We start from the raw sequence: 21,874 nt of genomic DNA, 5'->3' as shown, positions 1-21,874 counted from the left end.
AGCAAGAAAAAAAAAAGCGTGTCTGATGAACGTGAGCGTCAGACGATGGTTAGCCCTAGCGCCACTGACAGGCTTGGCGCTAACCATACACGTGCTAGAGATAATGCCTCCTCGTCAAGCCACGAGAGCCAGATCTCTGCTGGTGGACATCCAATTGCCAGGGCCCACAACAATGACAACTCTTGCCAGGGGATGGCATTTTTAGGAACTCTAGCACTAGCTTTTGAAGCGCCATAAAAAGTTTTCTTCGCCACACAAACAAGATTTCATGTCTCCCCTGTGCGCCCAAAACAACTTTGCTGTTGCCAGAGGCCCCTGTGCTCAACTCGAAGAAATCATTTCCGTCGAACCTGCATTGGTCTTTCTCTCTACACATCCCCCCCCCCCACACACACACACAATCTTTCTTCTCCTTCACTCTCTTGTTTTCTGCCATTTTGCATACTGGGTGGGAGTAGTTGTGCCTTTGGCTGTCGGTTATCCACAACGCCAATTCTCTTCATCCATCTCTCTTCCCTTCTGCTCCTTCTTCCTCACGCTATTCTAATTTTGATCAGGGATTTTTCGATTATCCTACCAGACTTGTTCGCATCATCACCAGTGTAAAGCTTTTTTTCTCTTACATTCCCCTTGATAGAGATTTCAAGCCGATGTGTAGACTATGCTGAAAGACAATCCCGACGCTCTCTTATTTCCAATCACAGAAATTGTCCAACAGGACAAAGCAATAATAAAAAGGTAATTCCTTCTTTTTGTGTTCTCATGACCATTTTTAGGTTTTGGCTTTTATAAGTTTATTGTAAATTCAGATATCTGTATTTGTGGTATCTTCTTCATGCAGGCTACATCTGGTTTGGGTGAAGCAACTATGAAATGTTTACTTGATGAAGGCTTCTACGTCATTCTAGGGAGGATGCATAGATAATTCTACTTAAGTTCCTAATAGTATATAATAATAGACTTGGTGCTTCTGATTTTTTTCCCTTTCTTTAGAAACTAACAAACTGGACAAGGACTTAGAGAGAAAAAGAGTGGATCCCATATGATTTAATTAACAGGGAAGGCGAATATCTTGGATCAAATCCAAGCTCTCCTATTCTGCTGCTTGAGCTTTGAAGACTTGGCTGTTTGGGCTTGCTGAAGGTTTTCCTTTATGAAGGTTCATGGAGGAGGAAAAAATTAACTTGCTGAACAAAAATTTTGTGCTACGTCTAAAATCAAAATTGGCGAGTCATTTTTAGCTGATGATGGTAAAGGTTTCATTTAAATCTCATTAATATCCTTTGTCCACCTTGTTTATCTATTGTGTGTTAAAACTTTCAGCAATCTGTTAATCGTCTTCTTGCCACTTTTTTTAATGGCAAATCTCTGAATTACTCTTCTTCAATTAATTGCTCATGTTGAGACTTTATGACTCTTTTGTTACCTCTTTAACCTACTATTTTTAATGGTTCCTTTCTAAAATTAGACTCTATCTGCTCTTATGATTGTGCACATTCAAACTTCCTCCACCTTTGGATGGTTTTTGGCTCTTTTGTCTGCTTCTATGTGTTGCAGATTTTGCCAAATGCGATCGAAAAAGTTCTGTGTCATTGCAGCGACTACTCATGTGATGTGTTGTAGACTGATTTTCGCATGGTCACTCTTTTGTATTCCAAGTTCAGGTCTGCCCCTATGTTAATTTCTTTTTTCTGCAATATCCATGCTTCTAACTGCCAAATGCTTTTTACTTGAAGGTTGTCAATCTTGTACTTTGTCAATATTCTCTCATTAGTTCCAATGCAATCCTGTCGGGGGAAGGCCCCCGACCATATTATTGAAGAGCTATGAACAAAAGATGCAAAAGAGTGGAGGAATGTACACAGGAAAACACACAAAAGTGTCACTTATGCTAAAGAACTAAGCGACGAGTTCAAATTCCATCCACGAGAGGAGGGGTCCCAATGAAGGATAACATTGGATTGCAAGGACTAAGACAAAATGATACCCAACTCCTTAGAGGGATTATGACAACAAAACTTCATATGCGACTTTAGCCTGCATATGTTGTGGAAAACCAGTTGTCTGAGTTTGGCCACGAATCACCTACCACATAGCTTTAATCCACTGCATGTTGTTAGAAAGTACCTGCACACTCTGCCCCTCAATCTGCAGCATGGACAATAGCTGTTCCAAACTAGTAGTTTCATGGAAAAGTGGATGGGAAGTGAACGTGAAAAGGAAACCTGGTGGTGCTTCCTTGTGTCGAATCTACCTTTTGGTAGAGATCAATGCTCCAACTTTAACAATGTCATCCAATTTTAATGTAGCTATTTGGAATAGAAGCTCATAATATGCTTTGAGGAAATTTAGACCAGGAAGGAAGTCTGTTTTCACCCAAAGAGAAATCTCCCTTTTCAGATCTGGTGGCCAATTAAAAGATTGGTAAATCAAGCAGCAATCCTTCCAAATTTTGTCAATACTCTCTTGTGGGCAAATGGGACGATCTTCAAAGACTATCGAGTTTTTCTATGTCCAAATTTTTCATATCGCCACAGGAAAGGTTATTCGCTAGCATCGGCTCAACCATCCCCTCTTGAAAAATGAGGCCATCCACCATTGGATACCTTGTAGGAATGACCTCATTGTCCCACAAGGTTTGTGAAATTTAGTGAGGATGAGCTGCCAAAGGCCCGTAGTGACTGGACAACCAAAAAACATATGATTAATAGACCTCATCAGATAGGCAAAGAGGGCATCTATTCGGTAGATGAAACCCTCTACATTGGAGGTTATCCATAGTGCTCAACTTTCCTTCGCTCGCTATGTAGGCATACCACTGGGCCCTGGGGAGAACAACAACATCCTAGATAGCCTTTTTCTAATAGAAAGAGTTCCCTTTCTTCCTGACATCCTCCCAAATAAGCTGCCAAGATATGTTATCCCAATCTAAGCCCTTCCATTGCCACAAGTCTTGAGATTGGGAAAGGCAGATAGAGTTTAGATGGGGAAGAACATCCATAGCCAAGAGGTTGGCATCAAAGTCATGTTGTATGGAAATCTTTAAATTTGCATTAGAAAATGACCGCATGGCCTTCAAAATATAAAACTCAGAGGAAGGGACTTTGAACAACAAAATTTGTCCCCCAAATCATCCAACCACACTCGGGCTGTAGAGCCATTCCCCACAGACCATGTGACCTCTTTTTTAACGGTGTCCCGGCCTTACCCTTGCATGTTCAGAGACTATCATTCATGAGATATTTCTTTGAGACAAGGGATGCCCAAGAAGTTGTGGTATGACCAACCTGAAAAACAAGATTTCCTAAGTAGGCTCTGTTTAGGTTTGCAATGCTTCTCAGGTCCACACCCCCTTCCTTTTCGGTCTGCAAAGCTTATTCAATGCAACTAAGTGGTGTTTGCAGCATCCTAAGTTAGAGCTCCATAAAAAGTTAGCTGGAAGAGACTCGAGTACCTAAATAATCTTTTTCGAAAGTTTGAGTAGGGGACACCAGAAAAATATTAGAGGTATAAAGGAAAATTGAAATAAACATAGTCTACCCACATAGGAGAGTAGCAAGGCCTTCCATGCCGCCAGTTTCCTTTGAACTTTAAGGATGAGGAGTTGGCAGAGGTCAAGACTAAGTTTTACCAAAAAGAGGGGGAGCCTCATGTTAAGAGGAAGGGAGGAAAGGGGCGAGCCCGTGGAGGCCACAGCCGAGTTGCTCAAGTCTTCATGGGCATTGAAAGTTACCATTCTCGATTTAGCATCATTAACGCTCATACCAGCTTTCATCTCAAAATCTCCCATAATACTTCTGACTTCTCGAAGAAACTCAACCTTGAGAGGGAGGAAGAATATTATGTCATCAATGAAGAACAGTTCCATGAGTGCTCTTCCAATCCTTGGGAGAGTTGGCCCACAAAGCTTAATCATCTTCACACTATGCAGAATACGCCTATGGAGACACTCCATGATAACAATGAAGAGGAGGGGTGACATTGGGTCACCTTGTTTGAGGCCACGAGAGCTATCAAAGTATTGACCCACGACTCTATTGATTGAGATTGCAATTGAAGCTATGGAGATGCATGTCATAATGTGTGTGATCCATGTTTCATAAAAGCCCAGTGGAAGAAGGGAATTTCTAAGAAAATTTCATTTCACTCAATCATAGGCTTTTGATAAATCCAATTGGCAGCACACTGATGGGGCATAGTGGACAAACATTGAATTTACAACCTCGTGAGATATCATGCAATTTCTTGCCTTTGGTGAAGGCTTGCTGAGAATCTACGATAATTCTAGCTAGAATAGGTCTCATATGGAATCAAATGACTTTGGTGGTGAATTTATAAAGGGAGTTACAAAGTGCAATCAGCCTGAGGTCCTGTGGCAACCAAGTGCCTTGATGCTTTGGGGTAAGCAATAGAATGAACATGTTTATCTTCTTGACTAGGCGTCTTGTTTGAAAGAAGCCCTTAACCACCCTAGTGACATCGTCACCAACAATGTGCTAATGGCGTTGAAAAGAGAAAGCAGAGAAGCCATCTAGTCTTGGTGCATTGTCCGCCTTAGAACTAAAGACTGCATGTTTGATTTCTGAATCTGGGATAGGAGATAGGAGCTCTAGATTTTCCTTCCTAGATACAATGAGACTAGGGCTTAAATGAGCAAACATAGAGCTAGTGGCAGCATCCTCATAGAGTAGCGCTTTAAAGAATTTGTTATATTCTTCATTGATCTGGTCCTAAGGTTCAAACTTAAGGTCCCCCAAAGATATAGTAGATAGTGATTGCCTAGATTTCCTCCTGGATGCAACTTCTTGATAAAATTTAGTGTTTTTGTTGCCATTTCTCAACCAATTAATTCTGGCGTTTTGGGACCAGAGCAGCTCTTCTTCCTTTAATGTAGCTTACAACTCAAATCTAATGCAATACTCGAGGTCAGATAGGGATAAGTCCCTGCTATCCATTCTCGCTTTAACAATGTCTAGCTCTTTATGAAGGGAATCAATCTTGGCATTGATGTTGCCATAATGCAAGTGCTTCCAAGCCGAAAGTTTACTGCGAGTAACCTCAAGCTTGCCCAGAAAATGAATGAAGGCGCACCCTGAGGTTTGATAGCTCCAACCTTCTCTAATGACTTCCTCACATTTGGCTCTTAAACTTCAATTCTTAAGGAACTTAAACTAGCCTCTTCCAGAGCACTGTGGTTTGAAGCATACCGTGGTAAGATTTGAAGACTATTTTGATCCCCAAATTGAAGCACCCAATCAACATTAACCATGGCCCAGTCCAATTTGCACAAGATCATAGCCGAATTTTTTCTGTTATTGCTCCAGGTGAAATGCCATTGGAGGTCCTCAACAATGTTGAGGTTGTTGTCTGTTATGAACTAGTTAAAGTCATTGCAAAAGGAGGAATTTGGGGATCTGCCACTTTTGTCACTACTACCTCTTAACTGCATTAAAGTCCCCAAGCACAGGAATAGGGAGGACCAAAGTTCTGAGAGAGCTGCTAAGAGTACGAAGAGCAGCCTAACAGGCGAGTCAGTTGGGGTGGAGATAAAACCCGAAGCTAGCAAACGTTGGGGAACCATTACACTCCTTGGCAATTAGACCGATCCAATCTCTGCAAAGAATAATGCCTACAACTTGGATAGTTATGGGGTTCCATCCTGCAATTACACAAGCCCGACCATCCACTTGGTCATGGTTTAATACAAAATGATGTTTGTCATGTCTATTAAAGAAAATAGCAATGTGATGACTAGAAAGCATGGAATCAAGTAAAAACACTATGTGAGGATTTTTCTCCTGTAAGGAGTTATAAACCACATGTTGGGCTTCCTTTCGGACCAACCCTCTGATATTCCAATTCAAGATCTTCATAAGAATAGGGGTGGCAGGGTAGTACCTTCAATTAGCAAAGCAAATGTGAAGCAGCAAGGGGAGACTCTGTTTCCTCCTTCTCAAGAGGAGGGATAGGCTTGCTATCGGCACTCAAATTGCCAAGATAGACTTCCATAATGAGGTCCTGGCTGGGGAGAATAGACAGAATGTTGTTGTGCACCTGTTTGCCTTTCACCAGAGGTGAGGAGGGAAGAATAGATATATCTGTGAGCAGGATCCGGTTGTCGCCTGGGTCAATTGGCCAAGAGGGGGGCGCCTGAAAGGCGAGGTTCATCTGGCAGTCAAGGTCCTTTCCATAGGAGGGCTTTTTCACATGCTTCTTGAGGGAGGGAGAGGAGAGAGTATTCCCTGAGCTAATACCCTTCGAGCTCCCTGCGATTCTTTCTGAAAGTCTAGAGTGAGATTTGTGCATAGTAATCTTAGGAATGTGCAGGACATAGAGTGGTCTGCAGTAGCCAAGGCCATCTGGGGAAGGCAAAGTGGGCGTCTTCTCTTATTGGAGCTAGCTCCTCTACTCTACTCCTCTCCAGCAATCCATGCTGCCATGAGGTTGGATTTCTCTAGTTTGGTAGCCACTTGTTCCTGTGGATCATCTTGAGAGGAAGGGCGGCTTTCCCCTTCCTGCACGTTTCTTTGGAGTGCATTGAACCTAGTACTTTTTGGAGCTTGCTTAAAGACCTCCTGCATAGTGCCAGGGCATTTCAGTTTCATAGATTTCTTTGCCATTCTAACTTTAGTCCAACCACTAAGATTGCAGTTCTCAGATTTCTTCTCAACATCCTATGCAGAGCTCACCCTAGACTGGGCACAGTTTGAATCCAAGTATGAAAGTGATCCACAATTGCGACAGAACCTGATCACATTTTCATAAACCATTTCAACCCAGATGAACTCTCCATGAGTTCTGAGCAAGAAAATTTTTGGTTGGTGGGAGAAGTAAAGAGGAACCTCAACGCACATCCAAGCGTAGCCCATGTGAACCAATGAGTGAGTGAAAGGGTCAATGCTGACGACTTCACCTCCCAATGTCCTAGCAATTCCCTCAAATACCGATTGATTCCATAGTTATGACGCCAGGTTAGGGATTTGAATCCAGATAGGAATCCGTGCAATATGGTTGACTTCCATCTCCATGCGAGGATGCCAACAACAAACAACAAAGGTTTTGGCACCAATGCGCCAAGAGTTCCTCCGTAGGACAGCTAGTAGTTCAACTTCAGAGTCCACCCTGATGAGGTATAACCCTTTGCCGAGAATAGAGAAACGTGGGTTGTGAACTTCTCTCCAGTGTCTCAAGCTCTTGAAGACAAAACTATATTCCATATTCGCTTTGGCACCTCCTCCATAAAAAGTGCCAATGGCAGAAAACCTAAACAGCTTAGTAATCTCCTCATACACTTCATCTGAGATGAAGAGAAACTTGTGCCCATTCTCCTCATGTATCTCTAGGTCACCCAACTTGGAGAGTTCTTGTTGAACAATGTTACCAACCATGGCGGGCCAACACTTGAGAGGAGATTGAAGAGGTGCCTTTGGATGCTCTACTTTACCTAAGCCCTCAACTGAAGGGAGGCACTGCTTTGTACCAGCAGCACAAAAGCCAGAGTTATTCCCAGACTGCAAAACCAATGGATCATCCACTCACGGTCTTCCATGGTCACCTCTCTTAACGGAGTAGGACTCTCCTTGCCTATCCAAGACTGGAGAGAAGGGGTTGGAGGCCCAAGTTCATTCTCTACTGGTAGCAGGGGGATTGAATCTCGCCCCCATCTTCTGAGCAACTTGGAGGTGAAACGATGGAAGCACAAAGCCTTGGCTCCCCAAGCCTCTCTCGCAACGGCCACACATTTCTCATTAGTTCAAACGAATTCTTTTGTAAATATTCAAGCATCACCAATTTGACAACCTACCCATAGTATGGCGACCTTTTTTGGCTCTAGAAACAATGCCAGATTTGACCTACTCTGACGCTCAGAAAATGCCATGCATTATTATGTCTCTGGCACAATATTAGCAGCAAACTGATTCATCACTGGTAGCCACTACTATAAATAACACTTTTAGGAACGGCCAAAAACCGTTCTTAAAAGTATGGGTGGCCATTCCTAAAAAGTAAGGAATGACAAAGTGTTCCTAAAAGTGTGTTCCTAACTACTTTTAGGACTGGTCGCAACCGTTCCTAATGATATGTTTATTAGACCGGCTTCTATATGTGTTCCTAAAGCTTAAATTTGAAATTATATTTTAATATGCATATAGGCACCGCCATGGTGACCATTCCTAATACTTAATCGCAATAACTTATATATATATATACTATATGAGAGAGAGAGAGATAGGGTTTTTATATGAATATTGAAAATATCAATTTGTTCGTAGATTTCATGCTGACATAAGAGAAAAGAGAAGTACAACATTATTGTCCAAAACTTCTTCAGCTTGTATGCAGAAACCAATCACTCGAGTGCTCATTTTCTTGCATAGCAGAAGGTTTTATCTTCCCTCTTGCGTCTTGTCAAATGGTGTTTGTACAGATGTGGCTGGATGATTATGGCGTGTGGCGTATGAGTGTGAACATGTATCCCTTCAGGTTGCTAAAGCTTGCTGACCGCTTTAGCTTGGAAAGGTTGGCCGACTGCTTTGGTCGACTAATATCCCTTCAGGCACTTGACATTTCCAATTGTGCTTGCTTGAGATCAGTGTCAACTTCCATCCGTAGATTAATGGATGACTGCCAACGGCTAGCAGAACTACCTGCAGTGCAGGCCAAATAGATGTGGGGACTGGCGATACCTGCTGCATCCTGGGAGACTCACCAGTGTGCCTTTAACTTGACTAGAGATATGCACTTTGGCAACATTTGGGATGAGCCACCCTTTTATTTACAACAGCTTTTTTTAGAACTTTAGAGAGAAATGGTATTACCAAGGAAAAAAAGTTACTAGTCCAAACTCAAGTGGTTTTACCAGACAAGCAATTTGTTAAGGTCCCGTTAGCAATAAATTCATAAACCAGCATCTGTTCGCCCTTGTCAAAACGGAAACCCACAAGGCTAACTAGATTCTTTTGGTGAACTCTTGATAGCAGCTCAATTTCAGTCTTGTACTCGAGTCCACTTTGCATGACTCCATTTTTAGCTCTCTCGATGGCTACGATCTCACCTTTAGGAAGTATCCTCTTATAAACCTGTAAAAATTTGTTGACAACGAATAATGTATTGGCATGACTATTGTGTGAGCTAAACCAGACAAGGAATAGGTTTTAGGCCAAAGCCACCAACTCCAACTATCTTGCCTTTGGAGAAATTGTTTGTGAAGGAACCAAAGAAATTTCCTATGCATGCTTCATCATGCACATTACCTTAATGCTTAAAGAATAAAAAATGAAACAACCTTTTAACAGGATCCTGCCTTCTTACTTCTTAAATATCTCAGAGTACTGGAATATCTGATGCCCCTAGATGTTTAGCTTATAAATTAGATAAAGAACTTCTAAAATCAGCCAAATGTGTTATGAAAGAACATAAAGAACACAATTCTTGGAAAAACTATATGCATGATTTGGAACATAGATTGCAGATACCCGAACTACAAAGAAGTCGTATCCGTGCAATTCTTCTGAGGACAAACAATGACAGAAAGACAAATAACGCAATCATCATTAATACGACACAGGGAATTGATCCTTTGAAATTGTTAGTGCAGGGCTCCATTGATCCTTCAAAATGTTGATACAAATGTTGTCGTTATTGTTAATATTTGGATGGAAAACTTTTGTCCTAAAGACAACCTAAAGCAAAACAACGAAAAGTTATTAAGCAATATTTTGCCAAGCATTATCAAACAGTGTGTGCAGCAAGCATATGGAAGAAACATGTCAAAAAAACATCCCATTCCTTAATCAGGGCAATACAGTTTTGATCTTATGTACCTTCAGTGGCTTAAAGGGATAGTTTAGAAGGAAATGAATCGTTACTAGAAAGACAGCCCCTGCATATGGACTGACAGGAGGACCCATTATTGTTGATTTCTAGTGAAACTTGTCCTCTGCTACTGCACCTAGAAATAGTTAATACATAAAAGGAAACATCAAATATGAGATCTCAATATATGCAACTTCCCAATTAATTCAATAAAGTCAACAATGTTCTTATAGAAAATGGTAATACATAAATCGAAAGCTATTCTACTGAAACAAAATATGCAACCTTCCAAGTAATTCACTCAAACCGACAGGGTTCTTGTAGAAAGGGGCAACACATAAACAGAAAGTTATTCTGCTTAGGCACAGGTTCATAGATAATTATATGCAGAAAATTCTGACTAATGAGACTAAACCAAACTTTTCTGGAAGTTGATAGAAAATTTGAAAGAGAAGTAATACAAAAAATAACAAATTTGAAACAGAAGTAATACAACATCAATATCTCAGAGTACTGAAAGGGTCCTGCCTTCTTCTTTCTCAAATATCTCAAAGTACTAAAATATCTGATCCCCCTAGATGTTTAGCTTACAAATCAGACAAAGAACTTATACAATAAACCAAATGAATTATGAAAAAAACATAAAGAACACAGTTCTTGGAAAAACTATATGCATGATTTGGAACATAGAACCCATCCTACAAAGAAGTCATATCCGTGCAATTCTTTTGAGGAAAAACAATGAAGGAAAGACGAATAACGCAATCATCATTAATCTGAGGCAGGAAACCATTAATCTGAGGTAGGAAACTGATGCCTCAAATGTGACCAACCTTTGAAATTGTTAGTGCAAGGCTCCATTGTTCCTTCAAAATGTCAAGACAAATGTTGTCGTTACTGTTAATATTTGGATGGAAAACTTTCATCCTGAAGGCAACCTAAAGCAAAACAACAAAAAGTTATTAATCCTGAGTATTTGGATAGAGTTCTTCTTTTTACAGTTGCTATATTTTCCAATTCAGAAGCGAATTAGATGATAATACACAAACTAGGTTAAATTTAGTAAATGGTCAAGCCAAATTTGAACTTGTGCTTCTTACTTTTAAATTAGTAGTTTTCCCTTTTCTTGAACTTAGTAATTCCTCTTTGCTCTTCCACTAAGGTAGTTGATTTTTTTGAATAAATCATGTACAATAGTAGTAACCTCTGCATACCAAACTGCAGTTTTAGCTTGTACCACTCTTTTATACATTCTTGAATGATGATCTTGAATAATCAGTTTTAATTATGCTATAAATAGGACAGAACAAATAAAAAATGAAAAAATAAGTATAAGCAATTTACTGCAAAACTGGACCTGCCAAAACTCATCTCTTGGACGACTCCACCACTCAGGATGCATGGACAGCACAACCATGGTCCAGGTCAAGGTCACTCCCATTGTATCCTAGCCTAAAAACTAAACAGCTTGCACTCCTCTGTCACATTGCCTTTGGACATTTTCATTTCCTTGATCCTTCTTTGTTCTGCTCATGTGCCTTTGAGTGCGTTTGGCTTCACTGCTTGATGTGTGCCTTTGAGCCTTTAGTGAAGGCATGTTATCCACTCTCGTTTGCCTTCACACATACATACCATGTAGCATAGCCCTTTATTGCTGAAACCAGATGCATTTGTCTTCACCAAAATTCCTCAAGTTGTCTTCACGGAAATTCCTGAAGTTGTGTATGCATGTAGCATAGCCCTTTATTGCTGAAACCAGATGCATTTGTCTTCACCGAAATTCCTCAAGTTGTCTTCACGGAAATTCCTGAAGTTGTGTATGCATTGTTGTATTTAGATTTTCCCCTGCATTGTAGGCTTCATTCCATTCGACCTTCCCTCTACACTGCCTTACTCTTTTTACTAGGGGCACCTCTACAGGCCTAATCCACTAAAAAAATGATCATTCTAGAGGTGGAATTTAGACTCTGAAACACATTATTGGCACTGAGAGGATCCTAACACAAGATTAGCCAGGGTTGCTGGAGCTTTGATGTCATGAAGTGGTGAAGATTGAATGAAAATGGACCATTTTTGGACCATATATGGCTGAAATTGTGTTTGTGAGGTCTAGCCTAATTATTCTTGAAGGCTTGCTATCCAAAATGAACTAAAGGTAGACAATTCTTAGTTTTTCTACGAGAATTGGCTAAAATGGTGGAGTTCATTGTCAAAATGATAAAAATGTAGCGGGTGCCCTATGAAACTAAATTTTTCCTACAACACGTTGATCATAAGTTGTTTCATGTGAAAAGAGGCAAACCAAATTCCTTTCCCTTTCCTCATGCAGCTAATATCCTAAATTCCAGCTTGTAATGCATGCGGTGTGTGTGTGTGTGTGTGTGTGTGTGTGGCTTAGAAGAAGTGGCCCATTAGGCAATCAATTGCTAGTTAAGTCTATTAAACAAGCAGTTGTGGCACATGAGAATATGCAATGTGGAAAATAGGGATTGATTGCCTAATGGGCCATTGGGATGGAATTGTCATCTGGGACGCCGAAATTGTACTATATTTTGGATAGCTTTTTTTTATGTTCATTTTATAAGAAATTTATTTACCTTGACAATGCAGTATGTTCATGTGCTCCTTGGCACTGTATTGCATGTGGCGCCTGAAACACTATGAACACTTTGTCTTAGGGACCATTTGATAGTGTTACAATGTACTGTAATGGAAGGACAAAAATTCAAATTTAAAAAAAAAAAAATTTCCTCACCATCAAACAAGGGACTCAAAATGTGGTCGTTGGTCTCATAACAATTCTTCGTTTTTCTATGAGAATTGGCTAAAATGGTGGAGTTTTGAGGATTCAGATATGTGGTTGAGGCTGAAACATGATATCCTAGAATGCTTTATGGTTGAGGTGGGGGTTGTTCCTTGCATGGGAAAAATGTCTCTAAGGGCCATCTAGGGTTCCAGGTTTCTTCTAGTTTTGAATTATACTACACCTACTGGGAATATAATGGTCATTGCCCTGGCAACTCAAACTTGACAAATTGAAAAATAAGTTTGAAATTTGTGATAAAGCAGATGATCAGGGATAAAATGGTCATTTTAAAAGGAAAAAAATTAAAGGTGGTCACAAATTTTTGTGAATAGTAGCATATTTGTATGAATTGAAGCATGAAAATGTGTGTTAAGTCATGAAATACTTGTGAAAAGTTGTGTGCATCGAAGTGCAAAATTTTGTGTAGAAACGCAAAATGCTTGTGAAAACTTATGCACGCCGCAACAAGAAATTGTGTGCTAAATCATGAAATTATGTGTCAAAGTATGAAATACTAGTAAAAACTTGTGTGTGAAAAAAAGCAAAATTATGTGCCAAGGCACGAAATTGTATGTCGAAGCACAAAATACTTATGAAAACTTGTGTGCATTGAAATGTGAAATTGTATGCCAAAGCACGAAATTGTGTGTCGAAATATGAAATACTTGTCTAAACTTGCCTGCATCGACGCGTGAAATCATATGCCAAATGCACGAAAACTTATAAAGATTTGTATGTGCCAAGGTATAAACTGTAAAGCAGTGGGTTCCCTAGCCCACATCCGTAAACTAGGAGACATTTACATTAAATCCATCTAGAAAGCAGGAAATAGCTAAATTACAACATACTTCATACAAATTAAAATAACCTAGGCACTAAGATGAAAATAAACTAACCTAAGCATTAAAACAAAAATAAGTTAAACCAATGTTGTTAAATGCAATGAGGCGAAGCGAAACACTAACCCCATGAAGCGAAGCATCGCGAGGCAAACCGAAGCATAAACTTCAAAGCAAAAAAAATGTGAATTATATGAAAAATGAAAAGCATGTCACAAACAAACATAAAATTAAATTATTAAGCTAGTCATGGCTAATATAATGAAAGACAAACTGCATTCAAATCCAACCCACCTAACTAAAACTTTAACAAAACCAAAGTGAACTGCACTAGCAAAAACCTAAGAACCTCTAAATACATAGGGAATTAAGACAACAAGACAAGTAACATGTAACAAAAAGGAAAAATGACTTGTGCTAAAAACGTCTAGGACCATGTCAAAAAACAGATTAACCAGCAAAAACCTCAAAAGCAGCTCACAATGGACCCTTCCATGGTTGAATCCTTAATGAAATGGTGGGAAATCAACAAAAATATTTAGGATGAAGGCTCAGGAATTCGATTAATTAGATCCAACAACACATTGATTATAAGTTGTTTCATGTGAAAAGAGGCAAACCAAATTCCTTTCCCTTTTCTCATGCAGCTAATATCCTAAATTCCAGCTTGTCATGCATGCATTATATATATATATATATATATATATGTATGTGTGTGTGTGTGTGTGTGTGTGTGTGTGTGTGTGTGTGTGGCTTACAAGGAGTGGCCCATTAGGCAATCAATTTGCTAGTTAAGTCTATTGAACAAGCAGTTGTGGCACACGAGAATATGCAATTTGGAAAATAGGGATTGATTGCCTAATGGGCCATTGGGATGGAATTGCCATTCGGTTGTAGAAATTATATTATATTTTGGATATTCCTTTTTTTTATGTTCATTTTATAAGAAATTTATTTACCTTGCCAATGCAGTATGTTCATGTGGTCCTCGGCACTGTATTGTGTGTGGTGCCTGAAACACTATGAACACTTTCTTTTAGGGACCGTTTGATAGTGTTGAAATGCAGTGGAAGGACAAAAATTCAAATTTAAAAAAAAAATTCCTCAAAATGTGGTCGTTGGTCTCATTTCCAGAATTATTATTCTGGTTTCTCTCGTCTGGTAAGAACCTATCGCTGCCACTGCTGCTGCTGTGCCCTTTCCCTTGGAAGCTCCCTTCCCTTCCTCCTGCAAGAAGTGATGGAGCAAAAGTCATCGGCAGCTGCACGGAAGCATGTGGTGGAACGGAGTAGCTTGGCGACGCCATTATTCTGACTCTTGCTGTTGTTCGTTGAATTTGGGACTAATTGCAGGTTTTATTTCTCTCTCTCAGCCTCTCTCTTTGTACCTCTAAAAACTTCAGGGCTGGCAGACGACCACAACTGGTGTGACTCAAAAACAATGGCTACATATTAGGGCAGATGGGGCTCAGTTGTTAAAGAAAATGAGGCCAGAAAGGCACTGCTTTGGTATCAGTCTGAATGATTCCTCTCTTGGGTATGATAGGCTGCTGCTTCTGCTATGCTTTGCAGTATTGCTTCTTCTTTTTCCTTGTGGGCATTTCTTTTTTTTCTCCTCTCCTTTCGCTAACCTGGAACATTGTCGATTGGCTTTCGAACGAGATCTCAATCTTCCATCATAATCATCAGTCATCACATTATTTCTCACATCTTGCTTCTAAGAGTAGCATATTTTCTTCACTACCCATTTACTATTTTCTCTGTTTTCCATCTCTAGAAAGAAACCCAAGGCTCTCTTTCAGCTCACTATTCCAAAAGAGAGTGAATTCATGATATGTAGGTATACTTTTTAATGAGAGATTCCATTTAATGAATAGAGAAATGATGGTATTCATGATTCCAGGTCAGGACATTGTAGTTTTTCCTTTGGTTTTTGCAGCCGGACCCTCTTAGACAAGCATGACAGAGTTGGATAATGATGCTTGCTGAAAATCTTTCATCATAATCCCCTTCATGGGATCCGATTCCCTTTCTGTTCTTTTGAAGGAATAATGTTCTTGGTCTACTGGAGAAGTATCAGAGTGTGAAAGTAGAATAGGGACGGAAATACAATGAAGCCTTTCTGGCCTCAGAAATCTTATTTTTGTTGATGGGTGGGGATTTGATAACACCATGGGTTGTTGCCACATTTGATTTGTCCTCTTCTTTTCCTGTTTGAGAAGATTTATTTTCATTCCAAATGGTTAATGATGATTCAACGCTAGGGGTGATGCTGGTATGAAGAGCAAGTAAGATTAGCCTTCTTGGCCAACAGTTGGCTTTCCTTGACCAAGAAGATGATTAATTCAACTGGCTGCAATTTTATACTTACATTACCAATTTATCTTAACCTAGGAGAGAAGTCAACACTTACTAGCAAGAGTTTTAACTTTTTAGCAAAAGGAAGACTACACTTGCCATGAACAAGCAATAGTTAAGCTGTTTTTGTTTTACAATGTCAATCTAAAACATCAGACAAAAGAATGCAGTTGATTGCTCTACCTAATATATTTCTTCTTTGGCAAACTATTTTACTATCAATAGTTAAGAGAAAGCACTTATAGTGATTTAGAACTGTTGAATTAGAAGAGTTTATGTTTCTAGGTGGCTCTTCGTAATATTAAAGAGTTATAAGACCTCTTTAATCATTTCTTTATTTTTGGTTGATGTAATCTGTAAATCTCTTTTCTACCCTAATCTCTTTATAATGGAGATTAGGGTTAGTGAATGGATCAAGCTTTCTCTCTCCAAGTCTCACGGCTGCAACTCTTTCTCTCTCCAAGTCTCACAGCTGCAACATGGTACCAGAGCCATAACGTGACTGGCGACATGAAGCAAGCGGCTGGATTGTGAATCAGGTTGGAGACGTACATTAATCTGGCAATGTGAAGAAAACAGTCGGTGACCATCCTTCTCTTCTCTGGCTATATCTCTTCCACCGTCTCCTTCTCCTTCTCTTCTCGTTTGTTCTAGCTGACTGTTTTCCAACAACGGAACCGTGTGGAGGAGTCTATTCAAGCTATTAAATATGTGTGAATAAACTCCAACCGTGGGTTAAACAAGTATATATATTATCGCAGTTGTGTGGGAGTCTGCATTGATTAACTTATTATGGTCTGATGGGTTCTATGATCAAAGCAGCCAAGTGGAGGACTGCTCTCTATGAATTCCATGGCTGTTTATGTTCCATGGCAGTTTATGTTGAATGTTTCTTGTTGTCACTATTCATGATTTGTAGAAAATAATCTGCTGATACAACAACGTTAGATGGATAAATAGACAAGTTGTTGGTTGGAGCAGACAGTACAAGTAGTGTGGATTTTTTTTTTCTATCGTGGGTTTGCTGTTAATAGGTTTTTCTGTCGTTGGGTTGCTGTTTTTTGTCGTGGGGTTGCTGTCAGCCATTGGAAAGCAGTCTGCTATTTGTGTCGTTGGTGCTATCAGCAGTTGGACAACAGTCTGCTATCGTGGGGTATTTTTTTTTAAAGGAGGGCTGCTTCATACTCACTCTATTATCCTCTTTTAGAAGTTTGTGTGGGAGAAGTGTTGTGCATCTAACATTGCCATGTGGTGTTGCACATTTGTTATTGCTAATCACTCTCTCTCTCTCTCTCTCTCTCTCTCTCTCTCTATATATATATATATATATATATATATATATATATATATATATATATATATATATATATATATATATATATATATATATATATATATATATATATATATATATTCTCTTGCAAGTGGTGGTTGTTCTCTTGTGGACAGATTTGCAATGGCTGAAAATTCTAAAATTGATTTCTCTCATGAGGTTAAAAGTGGAGGAAATCCATTCTCTTATGGTTGTACTATAAAGTTAGATGGATCTAACTATGAGATTTGGTCTCGTGTGTTTATAATGTATGTGATTGGACATCGGAATGAGCATGTTATCGAAGAAGATGAGCCTGTGGCAAAGAATGAGAAATATGTTTCATGGATTGAAGATCAACGCAGAGGACGACGTGACCTCCTGGCTGCTGCTGAAGTCCACGGCTCGGCCCTGCTGGCCGAGCGCGGTAGGGTGCCGGATGAAGGACGCGACCCGCCTGGTCGCGCGTGGGCTGAAGGCGTGTGTGAGGGCCGGCAGCGTAGACTGAGCTGCTGGCTGGGATCCACCGGTCACAAGGTAGCCAAGGTTGTGAAGGGGTTCACGGGCTGCCTTGGGAGCTAAGTCTGTGACCGACTAAGAGGTGGACCAAGGTGGGCTTGGGCAGTCTAGGCTAGGCTCGGGTTAGGTGGGTCCACTATTGACTAAGCTCAGATTGGGCTGAAATTAGGTCACGGAGTAGGTTAGGTATGCTAGGCTCAGTGGTCCAAGTCTGGGTTCAAGCAAATGTAGGCGCGGGGGTCAAATGTCAACTCCTACAATGTAGGTAGGGTAGGTGTATGGACGTCTTAGTTAGGGAGAAATGGGAAATGAAGGGAATGTTGGCCAAGGGTATGTGGTGGCTGGATAGGTACTTGGAATGATGAGCTGGACGACAATCTAGGGAAGGAATCCCACTAAGGATTGAACTCCTAGATGCTTGGCTGAGGTGTAAGGCACGTGGAGGCTACCTTCCTCAAGTATAGGAAGGGAGGCAGAGGTGTCGCCAACAAATGTGGGCAACTGGCTGAGGTGGGTCTCTAGGACGTGGAGCTTGGGACAAGTGGAGGCTAGATGAGGCTGACTTCCTACATTGTTGGGGAATATCCTAGCTAGAAGATATCTGATTCCCCAATAGAGAATCAAATCGACGAGGTGGCGATTTGGTGATCCACCAAATGTGTATCACTACTCACTCGATTCCTAGGGTTTCTCTAGGTCTCCCGATGCTTGCCACGTAGACTAAACGAAGGGTGGAGATGGCGAAGGGCCCAAGAACAGATCCACTTACCTCAATTGTAGGGACGAAGGCTGGATTCTCCAAATGCACCGGTGGCTAGGTGGCGTCGCCTAGGAGCTCCTCCACATTTCACACGGTTTCTCCCCAAATGACGTCGAGATCTTTGGAGATATTCTAGGGCAGCTCGAGTTCAGCTGTGGGACGTGGCCTGATATCCCAAATGTTCGCTGGAAGTACCAATGAAGTGCCAGAATGCTAGCAGTGGTGGCCGGAGACTACAAGTTCCGGCCGGTCCCTAAAACGGACCGAAATGATCCTAATTTGCCGTTTTCAACTCATTCTTTGGGCGTTTTCATTTCTTTTTTCTTTCTTTTTCTCGCCTTTTTTTTTTCTTTCTTTTTCTCTTTTTCTTTTCTGTTTTTCACGGCAAGAGGACAAGCTAAACCAGAATATAGAATACCGGCCAAATGACTCCAATCAATCAGAAAAACGAAATTCAATCTAAGAACTAGCACGAGTGATCCAAGGGGGTCCCTTGTGACTCGTAAGAATAGGTTTGGGGAAGCTTCCACCGGAAATTGAGGCTGCTTTTCACGGCTGGAACCGAGAAATTCAGACCCTCTCGTGGTGAAATCTCAACTCAAATCTACCCAACGAAGTTACACAATTTCACTCCAAGGTGTCGTCGTACTAACCTCAATTTTTGAAAGCAAAGGTCGATCACTCCAATACGCCGAGTTGCCTAGGTGTAAGGAGTCTTCCCGGGAACGAGTAGCCTCAAGCCTTCACGGTGTGGGAGTGTCGGCTGCACTATTTCGTTGCTGATCACTTGGGGTAAAGCCGTGGACTTGTGGAGAGCTCTTCACGCCGGAGCAAGAGGAGGACTTCAAGCCGTCGTTTCCTTGGGCGAGTGGATGAGAAGAGAGAAGAGATCTAGGCATAGAAAGAAGAAAAACCCACTGGATTTGAGAGTGCCTTACAGAAATTCACCATGGAAGGACAGATTTCTCAAGGTGCTTTCACGAGAAAGGAGAAGACAAGAGGCGCAGGGGTAGAGAGTGCGCAAAGGGAGAGGAGAGAGCCGTGAGGAGAGAGAGCGATAGTGAACAAATGAATTCCAATTCTAATTCTTGCATGCGAAATCAAATGTGTACAAAATATTTATAGTCTGAACTAAGAAAAACGGATCTAACACTTGATCCGGATTAAAACTTGATCAAAATAACTCAAGCAATTGGCGCACTCCAAATCCAAAGAAAAAACGCACAAAAGCAAACTCGAGACTTAGAGTCTCATCCCTAAAACTGGTCCTCCTCTAGCCCGCGCGTGCTTGGGCTTGACTTGGACCTCGAATTGCCTAGGCTCGCCCTAGACTGACCCTAAGTGACTGGGTTTTAACCACGACCTGGGCTGGGCCTGACCTGGACCGGACTAGACCCACCGCCTTGGTCTTCAAGAGCCTCGCTTAGAGTCGTTGCACTTCCTCCCGCTCCTCCCTTTGCTTCAGCTCTAAGCTTGTCTGTGAACCCATCATCGGTCTGACCTTGCTGCTCTACGCCTCCCACTCCTCCCTCTTGACCCGTGCTTGGGTCAACTCGGCCCTGTTGGACCCCGACTGTATGAAGGGCAGCCTTGCCTCGCCCGCTATGGCTGCTTTCAACCTCATTAGTGGCTGCTCTAGGCCAAGTCGAAGGCTGACCCGTATCAGATAATAATATTGTCATGTGTTGGGAATAGCATGCAACCATAGATTACTTCTACCATTGCATTCTATAACTCTGCCAAACAAATATAGGATTTTTTGCTACAAACTTACTCGAATGACAAGAATGTTAGCAAGATATTGCAAGTGGATGAAGAATTACTTAATTTATAACAGGGTGACCAAAGTCTTGCTCAGTATTTTGCTTCCCTCATCGATCTATGAACAGCTTAAAGCATTACGTCCCCCTTGTCCAACATGCCGTGAGACTCATGGTGAACAATCTATGGTTGCGAAGTTTCTACAGGGACTCTCTCCTGAATGCGCAGTAGCAAAGACACAGATGTTGACCGGAGCAAAAGTCTCTGATCTAGCTGAAGCCTACAAGAGACTCAGCCGTCTCTGATCTAGCTGAGAATGTAACACATGGAATGAATGCCAGAGATATTTGGCCGGACTTAAAGGATGCAAAGCACTACCCCAAGAAAACACCAAATAAGATCAATGGTCAATAGGCATGTTCAAGAAAATCAGTCCATCGTTGCATATTTTACTAAGCTGAAATTATATTGGGACGAGTTGACATCTTATGATCCTTTCTTGTGTTGCACCTTTTGAGCTACGAAGGTTATGGTAAAAAAACAACAGGAGGAGAAAGTCATTCAATCTTTAATGGGCCTTAATGACTCGCATAACTCCATAAGAGGCCAAATTCTTCTTCAAGAACCAATTCCTTCTTTAGCAAAAATGTATGTGTTGGTCATTCAAAAAAAAAAAAAAACGAACGGAGGCATGAATGGTTGGAATTCCTATGCATTATGGTGTTGCAGCTATGAACACATATCAAAAATGGAACAAGAATCCTAATTGGCAGCAAGTTTCTTGCATGTATTCTCAAATCATTGGCCCTGCTAGGGAAAAATGTTTTGAGTTACATAGATTTCCTTGTAATTTCAAGAATAAAAAATTGAGGTAGAATAACCAAAAACGGGGTTACACCAAATGTTGAGAAACCAGCTAATGTTAATATTGTTAATGCTTTTAAACCTACATGCTATAGGAAGATGGTCAACAACAAGACTATGCTAACCTTTACTTTAGAACGATATGAAAAAGCCATTCAACTTATCAATGAAATAGTATCTTCCTCTTCATCCTAAACTCAATTTGTTGGTATGTCATTTTTCTTTGGTGACACATGGATCCTATATAGCAATGCTACTGATCACTTGGTATCAACTTTGTCCTTCAACTTTTAGTATTTAAAACTTGGGAAATTGTTTCATAGAATGCTACCCAATAACAATGGGCTATGCTTCAAATGTTGGTATTGTCATTCTCTCTTCATCATTAATCTTGCAACAAGTTTTCTCTGTGTCTAGTCTTAAATTAATCTTATGTCCATTAGCTGACTTATATGCTATAAAGACGAACAATTATTACTATGAGATTTGTAACATCTCAAAGCAAACTCGATTTCCATTTTTTTTGTCTACAATTAAAACTTGTGACCCTTTTGAATTCCTTCATTTTGACATATGCAGTCCTTATTCACAAAGTTCTCTAAGTGGTGCTTAACATTTTTTTAAGCATTGTAGATGACTACACTAGATTGGCATAGGTGTACCTCATGTGACACAAGCAAAAAATGGACAATAATGCAGAATTTTTTCACATATTGATTTTTACTTGATGAAAGGGACCTCACATGAGCACAACTGCCCCAAAATTCCATAACAAAGCAATGTGTTGAAAGAAAATACTAGCACTTACTTTGTGTGGCCAAAGCATTGCAATTTCAAGCA

At 40.6% G+C, this 21,874-nt stretch overlaps 1 long non-coding RNA gene across 1 annotated transcript; it reads left to right on the top strand.

The window, feature by feature from the left end:
* Positions 1 to 246: 246 nt before the first annotated feature.
* LOC116259952 (uncharacterized) lies at positions 247 to 1,277 on the top strand. The gene is made up of 2 exons (XR_004174007.2): positions 247 to 738; positions 842 to 1,277. It is a non-coding gene; the product is annotated as an uncharacterized LOC116259952 (long non-coding RNA).
* Positions 1,278 to 21,874: the final 20,597 nt, after the last annotated feature.

The sequence above is a fragment of the Nymphaea colorata genome, chromosome 9 (assembly GCF_008831285.2).
Source record: "Nymphaea colorata isolate Beijing-Zhang1983 chromosome 9, ASM883128v2, whole genome shotgun sequence".
Lineage (NCBI taxonomy): Eukaryota > Viridiplantae > Streptophyta > Magnoliopsida > Nymphaeales > Nymphaeaceae > Nymphaea > Nymphaea colorata.
Note: the sequence above shows the minus strand (reverse complement) of the source record. Positions and strands in the feature narration are given on the sequence as shown.